Raw genomic sequence first — 12,964 nt, 5'->3', positions numbered from 1 at the left:
ATTTACACTCTTAACTATTTTGTTTAAGCAGCCATTAACACAACAGGATGAACCATCAAAACAAACTGTGATTCACCCCCCCCCCCCCCCCCCCCCCCCTGAAGTCTGAACTCCCAAGGACGCAAGTCTGTACTCCCCAGTCTCTCTGTACAGGAAGCTCCAACTCTACCCTGACGTACGGCACATGGCCATCTGCCCAGAGCACCTGATTGGATGCCTGATCTGTCAGTCAACACCTCTTAAAGAGCACTACCTTCTGAAAGTGTTGAGTTAAAGTTGTGAAACAACTTAGGATGTTTCTGCTTATAACTATGTTACTGTACATGAGGAGCAGCAAGTATGTTTTCTTTCTTTCTTTCTTTCTTTCTTTCTTTCTTTCTTTCTTTCTTTCTTTCTTTCTTTCTTCATCATCGTTTGGAAGATGTTTTTTGAACAAGATTTAAAAGAAAAAGATTTCCATTTATTTTATCGCGAGAACGATGGCTTCCATTATAACATTGCAACTTTTCAGGAATAGAAAGCTTACAGTTTCTATTAGTTTGGATTCCTCATCGATGATGTCACTGATACAGATTTCTGAACTGCCCACAGCCCTCCTAAGAGACACAGACCAAGTAGAAAAGAAAATTGCCATTTTATCATGAACATTAGTGAGGAGCAATTAGGCCTATTAGGCCACCAGGTCTGGTGGTGGCGTCAGTTCAGCAAAAGCTAAGGTATGGCAACATGACTTGTGTCTCACACGCGCGCCCTCGGGCGCGTGCAAGACATGGCAAGTCATGCAAGTCATGTTGCCATACCTTAGCAACAGGCACGACGAAAAGTACATTTTATTATTTCCCCCCTGTAGCCAAGGTATGGCAGCTGCCATAGCTTGCCATACCCAATTGACGCCTCAGGAGAGTATTTTTTGCAGGACGTTCAGTCCGAGTGTATCAAAGGGTGCGTTCGGAAATGTGCACCGGGTGTGGTTAGGGTTAGGGTTAGGGTTAGGTTTAGGCATAATTTTACTGAGGTTAGGGTTAGGGTTAGGTTTAGGCATGGTTTTACTGAGGTTAGGGTTAGGATTAGGGTTAGGTTTAGGCACTCACTACACTGAGCACACACACACCCGGTGCGCATTTCCGAACGCACCCTTTGGTACACTCGGACTGAACAACCTGCAAAAAACACTCTCCCTTGACGCCTCTGAGGTCTGGTGGTGTTTACTTTAGACATTCTTCCCCCCTGATGCCATACCTGAACTCTTACAAGTGTTATTGGCGACTAAATGAATCACAAGCTTGACATCAAAACAAAACATTTAATCACCCAAGTCTTCTATAATCCCTACACGACACAATAATTATATAGAACATTAAAACCCATACATTTTATCTCTAATATTCCACAATCATAAAAATAATAGCGAGGCGGAAAACATCCCCAGCACTAGATTCTTGTATTTCAAATTGGTTAAATAAAATAGGGCTGGGACTTTTTTTTTTTTTTTTTTTTTATCACATCCCAGCCCTAAAATCAAATAAAACTATATCTCTGGCTTCCTTAATCAGGACAGACAGACACAATATTGTGGTCCTTATTGCAGAGGTCTTCTTCTTATCATTTTCATATTTTCCTCTACTGACCACCACATTAAGATAATACATCAACTGTCTCACCAGATGTTACCCATACAAACAGTCAACACCAGTAAGACTCCCTAAATCGGGAGATAAGCCACCGTCAGGTCGCATACACAAACTTTAGAAGGCAATGTTAGCCAATCAGGAGGGAATATGGGAAATGGGACAGATCCATGTTTGTTTTTTTAATCGGCCAGATGGTGGCGCTAGATGTAGAGCAGGGGTGGGCAGCATTAATTTCCAGAGGGCCATACGGACCTCGATAAAGTGAGTGAAGGGCCACACATTGTACAATTTAATTGATACTTGAAACACATAACACATAACAATTATGTTCAAACTGCATGCCAAACTAACTTTACAATGAGGTCCTTTCACAACAAGACAGCTGTATCACGCTGGTGTACTCTGGCCTACAATAAAACATATTATAGTTACATAATTTAATCTGCGTCAATTTCATATCAACTTTTAAATTAGCCTATAAATGTATACTGTATCTTATCTTATCTGATATGCACCTTGCACCTCTGCATAGGTCACTGATAAAAACACATTGCATTGTTATAAATATGGACTCAAGGTTGACTGTTTAACTGTTAAATAAATAAAAAACATTGACTACATACAGAGGTATGCATGCTCAAATGGTAAATATAAAATTGGAGTCAAGTTAAATCAATGTTTCAAAACTATTAACATAATTATAGCAAACTTTTAGAATGTAGTTTTTTACTCGCTTTTTTTGGGGGGGGGGGGGTAATTTAGTTTTTCTTTGAGGACTTCAAGGGCCTGATTGAGATGATCAAAGGGCCGGGTCCGGCCCCCGGGCCGCATGTTGCCCATGTGTGCTGTAGAGATACTGTGTACCGCTTTGGGTGATTTTAGGGCAAAATCTGTAGGAGCAGTGTCCAAAAATGAGTCTTGCAAGAATCGGCCTCATGGTGGCGCTAGAGGAGGGGCATGTGAGAAATGAGTGGGGGTGGTGGATTGGCAGTCAAGGAGTGTGTGTGCAAATTTTGGCATGGATCGGGGCAACGGTGGCAGAGATATGAGAAGGGTGACGTGTGACGTGTGACCGACAGACAGACAGACTGACAGCCGGTGGAGGTTTTGATATTAACTGCGACCTGAAGGTCGCAACCAGCGTGTGAGAAAACAATATAAGTCCATGCGCCTTCGTTGAGAGGGAGAGGAGCGTATACAAGGGGATGGAAAGGAGGCGGGGTGATAGTGGCCCACAGAGACAATCTGTGGGTCAGGGGCGTCAATTGGATATGGCAGGGGTATGCAGCTGCCATATCCTAGGTCCAGGGGGGAAAATAAAAGTTACTTTTAAATATAAATCCATGAATGTCTCTTTGTCTATCTGTTCTGGTTATTATGTTGTTAAATTACAGTAAAATAACTAGGCCTACCAAATTTAACAAAATGGTCACTTTAACAAGGTATTATAATTATTAGTCCTTACCCGTTCAAAGATATGAGCTCCGAAATGATGTGCAGTGTGTGGGTTATGGGATGTGCACTGTGCACACAGTATATGAGGGATGGAAAGTAACTTTAACTGGTGCTTGCATCATAATATGTAGGAGCATCAATGTAAGAAATACCCGTTTCGTTTAATGGCTACAGAGATACTGTGTACCGATCTGCATGATGCTAGATGCAGAATAGATATAGATACACCATAAAAATGCTAATATACAGCATATGATTTGTGAAAGTGACAAACGGGCTTCACAGTTATGTTAGGTGTGTTCATATGCTAATGGTGATGCGATTTCAGATCAATTGCTCCAGCCACTGAGGAGAAACGCTGTGACAGACAGACAGACACTCAGACAGACACTCACTCAGACAGACAGACAGACAGACAGACATTTGGAAAATTATATGTTTGATATTCTCCCCATCTTTCCCAGGTTCTGTAGGTCAGCTGCACAGGTGCAATTCATTATTGTTAATTGTGGCACATTTGCTAACATGCCAAGTTTATCTGCACTTGAACAACCGTTCCAGCCCGCCATATCCAGCCCAAGAAACCGTAGATACGGGGGGAAATAGAATGTACCTCTTAAAATAAATGTATCATGCCTGTTGCTAAGGTATGGCAACATGACGCGCGCCTTCGCGCGCATGCAAGACACCAGTCATGTTGCCATACCTTATCTTGTTTCCAGGGACGTGCTGGCTATTGGGAAAAGCGGGACAACTCCCGAACGGCCGGTTCATTCCTGGCTGGTCCAGGCCGGCCATTAGGAAAAATAAATAAATAAAATGTCGGCCTTCGTTCCATTTTGGAGGCTGGGCGGCCAACAAAGTAAATCGTCACTGTCGGGCAGACACAAAAGTAGTGAAAACAGCAGATCTACAAGCACACAACGCCTCGCGGTGCGAGGCGTTGTGTGCTTGTAGATCGGCTGTTTTCACTAGTTTAAATCATTTGTTAAATGATAAATGCAAAACAAACGGTTTTGGACGTACAAGGTTTCCACCTGACAACGACGAAATATAACTCATGTAATTGGCCCGCTGGCTTGTCACTTTGTCACAAATCTTTGAGTAGCAGCAGCTACAGAGGCGCAATGAGGTCCTCTGGAACTCTTTTTCCCGGGCTGAATCAGGGGCCCAGCACGTCCCTGCTTGTTTCTGAACTGACACCACTGCTGTGGGTCTTGGCATCCTTAATAGCTCAGAGTCACAGTCAACTTGTGTTTATCCGCACCCGCTTCGAACGTTATCAGAACATAGAATGTCCATTATCAGCCTTTATTAACTGCATAGAATGCGCCCATTATGGCCATATTGCCCATACTGAGGAACTCATTATGTTTTTATCAGACATAGTCTCTGTTGATTATGGTACGTCCCATGGAAAATGCCCATACTCTCGTTCAGGCACTATGTTTTAATCAGACATTCTGTCTGTTGATAATGTAACGTTCTATTACATCACATCGGCCGATATGTCAGTCACGTGACTGCTGTTTTTTTTTGTTTCGTTTTTTTCAACACTGCTCCCATAACCTTTATTCTCAGTGTTATATGCAATATTTTACGAAAGTTTCTGCATTATATTGTTCACTGATACAAGACTGACAGTCTTATTATAATTATCTTCAAAATAGCGTTGGTACTTTCTCCCTTTTTAGTCCTTACGTCAACATAAACATTCAGATTTCAAAGATACGGCGTTTGCTCAATAGCCAAGGATGTTACAATTATGGACGGCCCCTCACATGTACGCATAATGTTCCGTGTTGTTTAATAATAATCATTTTTGATCCGATCGGTGGCTTTTAACAACGCGACCCCATCGGCCGTTGGGGTGTATTGCACCTTATAACTCCTATCACTGATCTGATTAAAATGCTTTTTACTAAACAATACAGAATGCACTCGTGCCGAGGTTGGGCCGTATATAATTGTAACATCTGTAGCCCCGGGGAAATAACTCTATATTTGAAATCTGAACGTCTTTGTAGATGTACGGAGGGAGAACGTGCAAAGATTATTTTTTTGAAGATATCACGTTGGGAATGCGATTGATCCCAGGCTGAGACTGACTACTGTATCCGGTTATTTCCACGCGTTACGACGCGTTGGCACAGACAGAGTATTTCCGTATCCTGTCCAGGGCGGAAGTAATGTGTAACGCGAAATTATCACACTCAGACTGAACCACCCGGGACCAACCAGGAGGCTAAAACAGAGGCTCGTGGATTGTTGTTTAACTCGTTTCACAAGAGAAAAGAAGCTCGCTTTCGTGGATATCTTCATATAGCGACTCCATTCAGGTAAGAGACAATAGGCATCATCTAGAATGACTCAATGGGGGTGTATTGTTAAAATGTTAGGCTGTTCTACAGTAGGTCTGTAATGTTTTTTCTTTACCTTGCAACACATGCTAACTCTCATGCTAACTGAAAGCTATTAAAGCTAACAACAACAACAGCTCCCTCCCTCAGCCAGGGACCCCTTCTTAGCTGAGAGAGAGATGAAGCAGGGACCCCTTAGCTGAGAGAGCAGGGACCCCTTAGTTGAGAGAGAGATGAAGCAGGGACCCCTTAGCTGAGAGAGAGATGAAGCAGGGACCCCTTAGTTGAGAGAGAGATGAAGCAGGGACCCCTTAGCTGAGAGAGAGATGAAGCAGGGACCCCTTAGTTGAGAGAGAGATGAAGCAGGGACCCCTTAGTTGAGAGAGAGATGAAGCAGGGACCCCTTAGCTGAGAGAGAGATGAAGCAGGGACCCCTTAGCTGAGAGAGATGAAGCAGGGACCCCTTAGCTGAGAGAGAGATGAAGCAGGGACCCCTTAGCTGAGAGAGATGAAGCAGGGACCCCTTAGCTGAGAGAGAGATGAAGCAGGGACCCCTTAGCTGAGAGAGATGAAGCAGGGACCCCTTAGCTGAGAGAGATGAAGCAGGGACCCCTTAGCTGAGAGAGAGATGAAGCAGGGACCCCTTAGCTGAGAGAGATGAAGCAGGGACCCCTTAGCCGGGAGAGATGAAGCAGGGACCCCTTAGCTGAGAGAGAGATGAAGCAGGGACCCCTTAGCTGAGAGAGAGATGAAGCAGGGGACCCCTTAGCTGAGAGAGAGATGAAGCAGGGACCCCTTAGCTGAGAGAGAGATGAAGCAGGGACCCCTTAGCTGAGAGAGAGATGAAGCAGGGACCCCTTAGCTGAGAGAGATGAAGCAGGGACCCCTTAGCTGAGAGAGAGATGAAGCAGGGACCCCTTAGCTGAGAGAGAGATGAAGCAGGGACCCCTTAGCTGAGAGAGATGAAGCAGGGACCCCTTAGCTGAGAGAGAGATGAAGCAGGGACCCCTTAGCTGAGAGAGATGAAGCAGGGACCCCTTAGCTGAGAGAGATGAAGCAGGGACCCCTTAGCTGAGAGAGAGATGAAGCAGGGACCCCTTAGCTGAGAGAGATGAAGCAGGGACCCCTTAGCCGGGAGAGATGAAGCAGGGACCCCTTCGCTGAGAGAGATGAAGCAGGGACCCCCTTAGCTGAGAGAGAGATGAAGCAGGGACCCCTTAGCTGAGAGAGAGATGAAGCAGGGACCCCTTAGCTGAGAGAGATGAAGCAGGGACCCCTTAGCTGAGAGAGATGAAGCAGGGACCCCTTAGCTGAGAGAGAGATGAAGCAGGGGACCCCTTAGCTGAGAGAGAGATGAAGCAGGGACCCCTTAGCTGAGAGAGAGATGAAGCAGGGACCCCTTAGCTGAGAGAGAGATGAAGCAGGGACCCCTTAGCTGAGAGAGATGAAGCAGGGACCCCTTAGCTGAGAGAGAGATGAAGCAGGGACCCCTTAGCTGAGAGAGAGATGAAGCAGGGACCCCTTAGCTGAGAGAGATGAAGCAGGGACCCCTTAGCTGAGAGAGAGATGAAGCAGGGACCCCTTAGCTGAGAGAGATGAAGCAGGGACCCCTTAGCTGAGAGAGATGAAGCAGGGACCCCTTAGCTGAGAGAGAGATGAAGCAGGGACCCCTTAGCTGAGAGAGATGAAGCAGGGACCCCTTAGCCGGGAGAGATGAAGCAGGGACCCCTTCGCTGAGAGAGATGAAGCAGGGACCCCCTTAGCTGAGAGAGAGATGAAGCAGGGACCCCTTAGCTGAGAGAGAGATGAAGCAGGGACCCCTTAGCTGAGAGAGATGAAGCAGGGACCCCTTAGCTGAGAGAGATGAAGCAGGGACCCCTTAGCTGAGAGAGAGATGAAGCAGGGGACCCCTTAGCTGAGAGAGAGATGAAGCAGGGACCCCTTAGCTGAGAGAGAGATGAAGCAGGGACCCCTTAGCTGAGAGAGAGATGAAGCAGGGACCCCTTAGCTGAGACCCCCCCCCTAGGGGGTCCCCGGAGTTACTACTGGGGGTCCTCCAAATCTTTGAGTGATATAAACCTTTTTTCTACTCCTTTTTTATATTAACTACTTGAACCCTAGTGTCCATATTCTGAGAACTGTAGCCCAAAATAGCAGATCTACAAGCTCACAACGCCTCAATCAGCTGTTTTTGGCAAAGACCTTTGGTGTAGAGGGGAAAAAGAGCAGACCAAGTACAGAGTGAAAGGTCAAGTTTATTAAGTATTGACAGTTCAAGTGGTTAAATATCTGAAAACACAAATTGACATGAAAATACACTGATGATTGTGCTGTCAAACAATGAAACTATATGGAATCTAATCAATCTATGAACAGGTTGTGGGGGTCCCTGCTTCAATCTCTCTCAACTAATGGGTCCTTGGCCTGAAAACGTTGTTTAATCTGTCAATTATTTAAGCAATTAATCAGATTGTGGCATTTGTTTAGCTATTACCTTATACATTCTGATTAAAGAATAGCTACACATTTGTCAGGCTAAATTGTAACCGTGTTCTTTTCAAATAGGTAATTTAAAAATAAATATTCAAGGCATATTTTTAGCAGGGTTCCCACGGTCATGAAATTACTGGAAATATTTTGAAACAGTCCTGGAAGGTCCAGGAGAAATAGCTATGCATTCTTTGAATATTAGAGGCAGAAATTGTGAAAATAGCCGATCTTCATGCTCACAACGTTGCGAGGCGTTGTGAGCATGTAGATCTGCTATTTTCACAATAGAACAGTGTTATACAACATTTCTCAACTCTTTAGTGCTCGTCAGGGTGCCGGGTCCCCAGTAAAAACATGATTATTTCGGGGTCACGGCCTGAAAAGGTTGAGAACCACTGGCATACACTACCTGTCTTTGGGCATTGTGCATAGGAGTAAGCAACATGTTATTGAGCTGAATTATTGTTATATAGTCCTGTATATTGGGTTAAATATTCTGGAAAAGTTTTGGAAATTAATTGGAAAACATTTGTGGGAACCCTGAGTAATGTGTGTGTGTGTGTGTGTGTGTGTGTGTGTGTGTGTGTGTGTGTGTGTGTGTGTGTGTGTGTGTGTGTGTGTGTGTGTGTGTTTGTGTTTGTGTTTGTGTGTTTGTGTGTGTGTGTATTACTACCAGCGGGGCATCCTGGCCTACCAGTTCAAAGAAAGGCCCAAGAACATTCGCTTCATCGACGAGGAAGATGCAGGCTGCCACGGTGCCCCAGCCCCACAGACCAGCTACGTCACCATCATCCCAGCCAACCCCATAAGCACCAGGTAGGCCTGTCACAATTATTACCAGGGTTCCCACGGTCATGAAATTCCTGGAAATATTTTGAGATTAGAATCATATTTTTCCAGTACTGGAAAAGTTTTGGAATTGATCAAGGCTCCTGGAAGGCCCTGGAAAAAATAGCTATGCATTGTCTTTGGTTATTGATTTGGTTAATACCTCTGAAATGGCAAATTAAACATGGGCCAAATTGTCAAATATTAGAGCCAGAAATTGTGAAAATAGCCGATCTACATGCTCACAACGTCTCGCAGCGCAGTTTTGGAAATTAATTGATAAAAAGCTGTGGGAACCCTGTTTTAGTTCTTTAGCACGGTATTAATAGAAATTCCAGCGATTATGTGCCGATTTGATTACGATTACTAAACTAGTAAGACGCCTCAGGGCGACAATTCTTGGCCATCTGGCCAGTGATGTATATCGGACCAGTTACCCATATACTATATGGAGATCCATGTACTGTACGTCCCTTTTATGCCCATACATGGAGATCCCTGTCTGAACCAGCCGCACATAATATGGGCTGTCTTCCTCCACATATGGGCAATTCCATTATGCAGTTCTGTTAGATATGGGCTTAATCAGGAATCTCCATATATGGGCATAAAAGATTCTGGGGAATACCCATATATGGACTTTTACATAGGTGATGTCACCGGATGTATCAAGGGAACCAACCCATATGTAAAAATGTGTACACACACACGTCTACACGGAGATAAGCTGTGACATTTCTCATGGCAACCTTAAGTCGCAATTAGTTGGGGCACTCCAAATTTACACAAACTCTGTTTTTCTCCACAGATGAAGCCCAAACATGCCAGGAAGGTCAACGTTGCGGCTGACTCTGGATTGCCACAGTGACCTCCGAGAGAGCAGCATGGATCTGTCTACAGCAGGATCAGCATGTGCGACCACTGGAGCACTTTTGGACTGAACTCTTTACATTTGGATTTGGTGGACAGATTTGTGGAGTATTTATCTGCAACTGCCTGAGGACAATGAAACAAAATGGACTTCCAGGAGCTGCTCACCAGCTTCTACCGGAATGGAGAGCACCTCCCACGGTCACCAGCCCATTCGCCTATAACTTATTCGCCTTAACAGATTTCGCTCTTTCACCGTGCATGGAGGAGAGTCTTTTCACGGCCGTTGAAGAGCCATTTCGCCTAAATGTTCAAGGGTCCGTCTTTTTTATCCATTTTGCCTGGCTGCCACGCTGTGGGCAGACAGACAGACAGGTAGACAGACAGACAGACAGACAGACAGACAGACAGAATTTGGCACAGAGCAGAGGAGCGCGAACCAGACACCACTTCACCATAATAAAGCAGCAGTAGTAGGCTATCTTCCAAATCAAATTGTCAGGAGGACATCATGTCATGACTCATGACCTTGCGCAGCAGTGCACGTATCAATTAATTAATTATTTAGACACTGATTCCAAAGCTCTAATCTGTATGTCTGCTCAATTCTGCTGTAAACATAATGTTGGCCTTCGTTCCATTTTGGGGGCTGGGCGGCCAACAAAGTAAATCGTCACTGTCGGGCAGAAACCTTGTATCTCCAAGTTTCAAATGTGTACATTTTTTCGCAAAGCCCTGCTTCATCAAACAAGGCTGTCGCACAAAAGTAGTGAAAACAGCCGATCTACAAGCACACAACGCCTCTTTAATTACTTTATTAAATGATAAATACAAAACAAACGGTTTTCTACCCGACAACGACAAATTATAACTCAAGTAATTGGCCCACTGGCTTGTCACTTGTCATGATCTGAAATGGCAAATCTTTGAGTAGCAGCAGCGCTATGGAGAGAGATCTCTCTCTATAGCGCGCAATTAGGGCCTCCAACTATTTTTCCCGGGCTGAATCAGGGGCCCAGCACGTCCCTGGTTCTCAACCTGTGGGTCAGTACTCTGTTAACTGTTACTCTTGTTGCATCGAGGGCAGACGTTTTGAAAATGGTGCATTATCTTGTGGAAGAATACATGGAAAATATATATATAAGCTGTATCACAATACACAATCTTATCACGATTCTTTCTCATGTTGGTTTTTATGTTTATCTTTCAAGTTACTTAACAGTCAACCTCCTACAAGATAACAAAAAATAAAAGGGAAAAAGGATGAGGTTTGACAACTACTGATTTAGACGAAATTGCTAATTCTCTGTATTAACAATTCAACATGCATTGTATCACGATATATACTGTATATAATATATCTGAAGAGGCGTATCAACGATATGTATCACCAAATGCCAATTGTCTTTGTAAGCTTCAGGTGGTTGTTATGGTAACGCCTGCTGTCAATCAAATTGTTGCCTTCATCTGTCAATCACTGTTGGTTTTCGACCGTGTTATGCTGTGCTGGTGCTTTTGTTTTAAGATCTTTTGCATGTTACTGTTTTTGTATCAATAAATGATTTTTCATATCCAACTTAATATCTACTCTCTGGACTTACTAACCACACACTACATGCGTGTATGTTTTATGCTTGTTTATGCTTGTTTATGCTCGCAGTAGGGCTTATTGGTAAGCCGTGAGTCAGATGATAAACCTTTGTGCTGTATACAGTATGTCTGCTTTACAGTAACAATTAGTGTGCTATTACATAGTAATAATGCAGTGATACAACTAAGCAGTTAAAATTAGCCAAAAATAGCAGATCTACAAGCTCACAATGCCTCGCGCTGCGAGGCCGTGTGAGTTTGTAGATCGGCTATATTCGGCAAAGAGTTTTGTGTCGTGGAGAAAAAGAGCAGACCAAGTACAGAGTGAAAGGTCAAGTTTATTAAGTATTGACGGTTCAAGTGGTTACAGTAAATACTCTGATGATTTTGCTGTCAAATAATGGAATTATGGAATCACTGAAAAGGTTATAGGGGTCCCTGCTTCATTTCTCTCTCAACTAAAGGGTCCTTGGCCTGAACACATTGAAGACCTCTGCTGTAGAGCTCTGTAGACCCTGATATTAGATAGGTGATAGTGGAGGGTTTAGCACACAACACTGTAGAGCTCTGTAGACCCTGATGTTAGATAGGAGGGTGTGGAGTCTATGGTTATCATTCACTATAGGTTATCATTCACCATCGTCGGCAGGTTAATATTCACCAGTGTCAGCAGTTAATCATTCACCAGCGTCGGCAGGTTAGCATTCACCAGCCTCGGACTAATGGGACATCGGACTAATAACATTAAAAAACGCTGCACGCCCCATCTACTGTATCTGTTAATAGACTGAATGTCCTTTTGGACATTAGGATGTCCTAACCCTAACCCTAACCCTAACCCTGTCCGCCGTCTGTCTGCACTGATACTAAACAGTGTCACCACCCACCACCATGGTAATAGCCGCATACTGAAACAATGCACAAATTATATTTGTCATGACTGACATCACTGATACTAAACAGTGCCCAAAATGACTGACATCACGGAGTTGTCACAGACTGGCATGGGCACAGAACACCAAATATGGGCATAACAGAGAGCCAGATATAGATATACAATGGGTATTACACAACTTTATCTGAGCTTTATGAAGTTTATAATGAAGTTCATAGTGTATAATGACATCTTATCATAAATACATAAAACTTAATGAAGTTCTTTCTTTCTTTCTTTTTCCTTTATTAATTCAGGGGAGCCCATTGAGAGCAAGCTCTCTTTTTCAAGGACACCCTGATCACATCATAAAAAACCACACAAGCAATGTAAAATACAATAGACAATCAAACCACAGTATAACGTTACAGATGCAGGAAGTACATAACATATAATATAGTTCTTACACAAAACATGTGCATTCACTATGTAGTGTGCCCTCAAGGAGCACTTTAAATGTCCCTAGAGACCAATCGAACCAGTTTCAGAGATTCCTGAAGTTTATCCCACTTGTGTGGAGCATAATACTTGAAGGCCGTCTTTCCTTGCTCACTATTCATAGTTGGACAGGAATACCTAATGAATACCTGTGAGCGAGTTGCATGTCCAGTGACTATTGGTTCTACCAATGTGGATAAATACAAAGGAAGTTTACCACAGAAGGCCTAAAATAAATAAAATACAGTGTTGCTCTCTATGAACTGTGAGAGATGGCCAACCTACTTTTTCATATAATAAACAATGATGGGTAAGATAATCATCACCAGTTATAAACCGCAAGGCACGGTGGTAGACAGCATCAAGAG

General features: G+C 43.8%; 1 long non-coding RNA gene across 1 annotated transcript; it reads left to right on the top strand.

Moving 5' to 3' along the window:
• Positions 1-5,313: 5,313 nt before the first annotated feature.
• LOC308280585 lies at positions 5,314-9,896 on the top strand. The gene is made up of 3 exons (XR_013961757.1): positions 5,314-5,425; positions 8,613-8,752; positions 9,573-9,896. It is a non-coding gene; the product is annotated as an uncharacterized lncRNA (long non-coding RNA).
• The last annotated feature ends 3,068 nt before the right edge of the window (positions 9,897-12,964 follow it).

The sequence above is a fragment of the Nannobrachium achirus genome, assembly GCF_963921795.1.
Source record: "Nannobrachium achirus genome assembly, chromosome: 24".
Taxonomy (NCBI): Eukaryota; Metazoa; Chordata; class Actinopteri; order Myctophiformes; family Myctophidae; genus Nannobrachium; species Nannobrachium achirus.
This window is presented reverse-complemented; position numbering and strand designations above follow the sequence as displayed.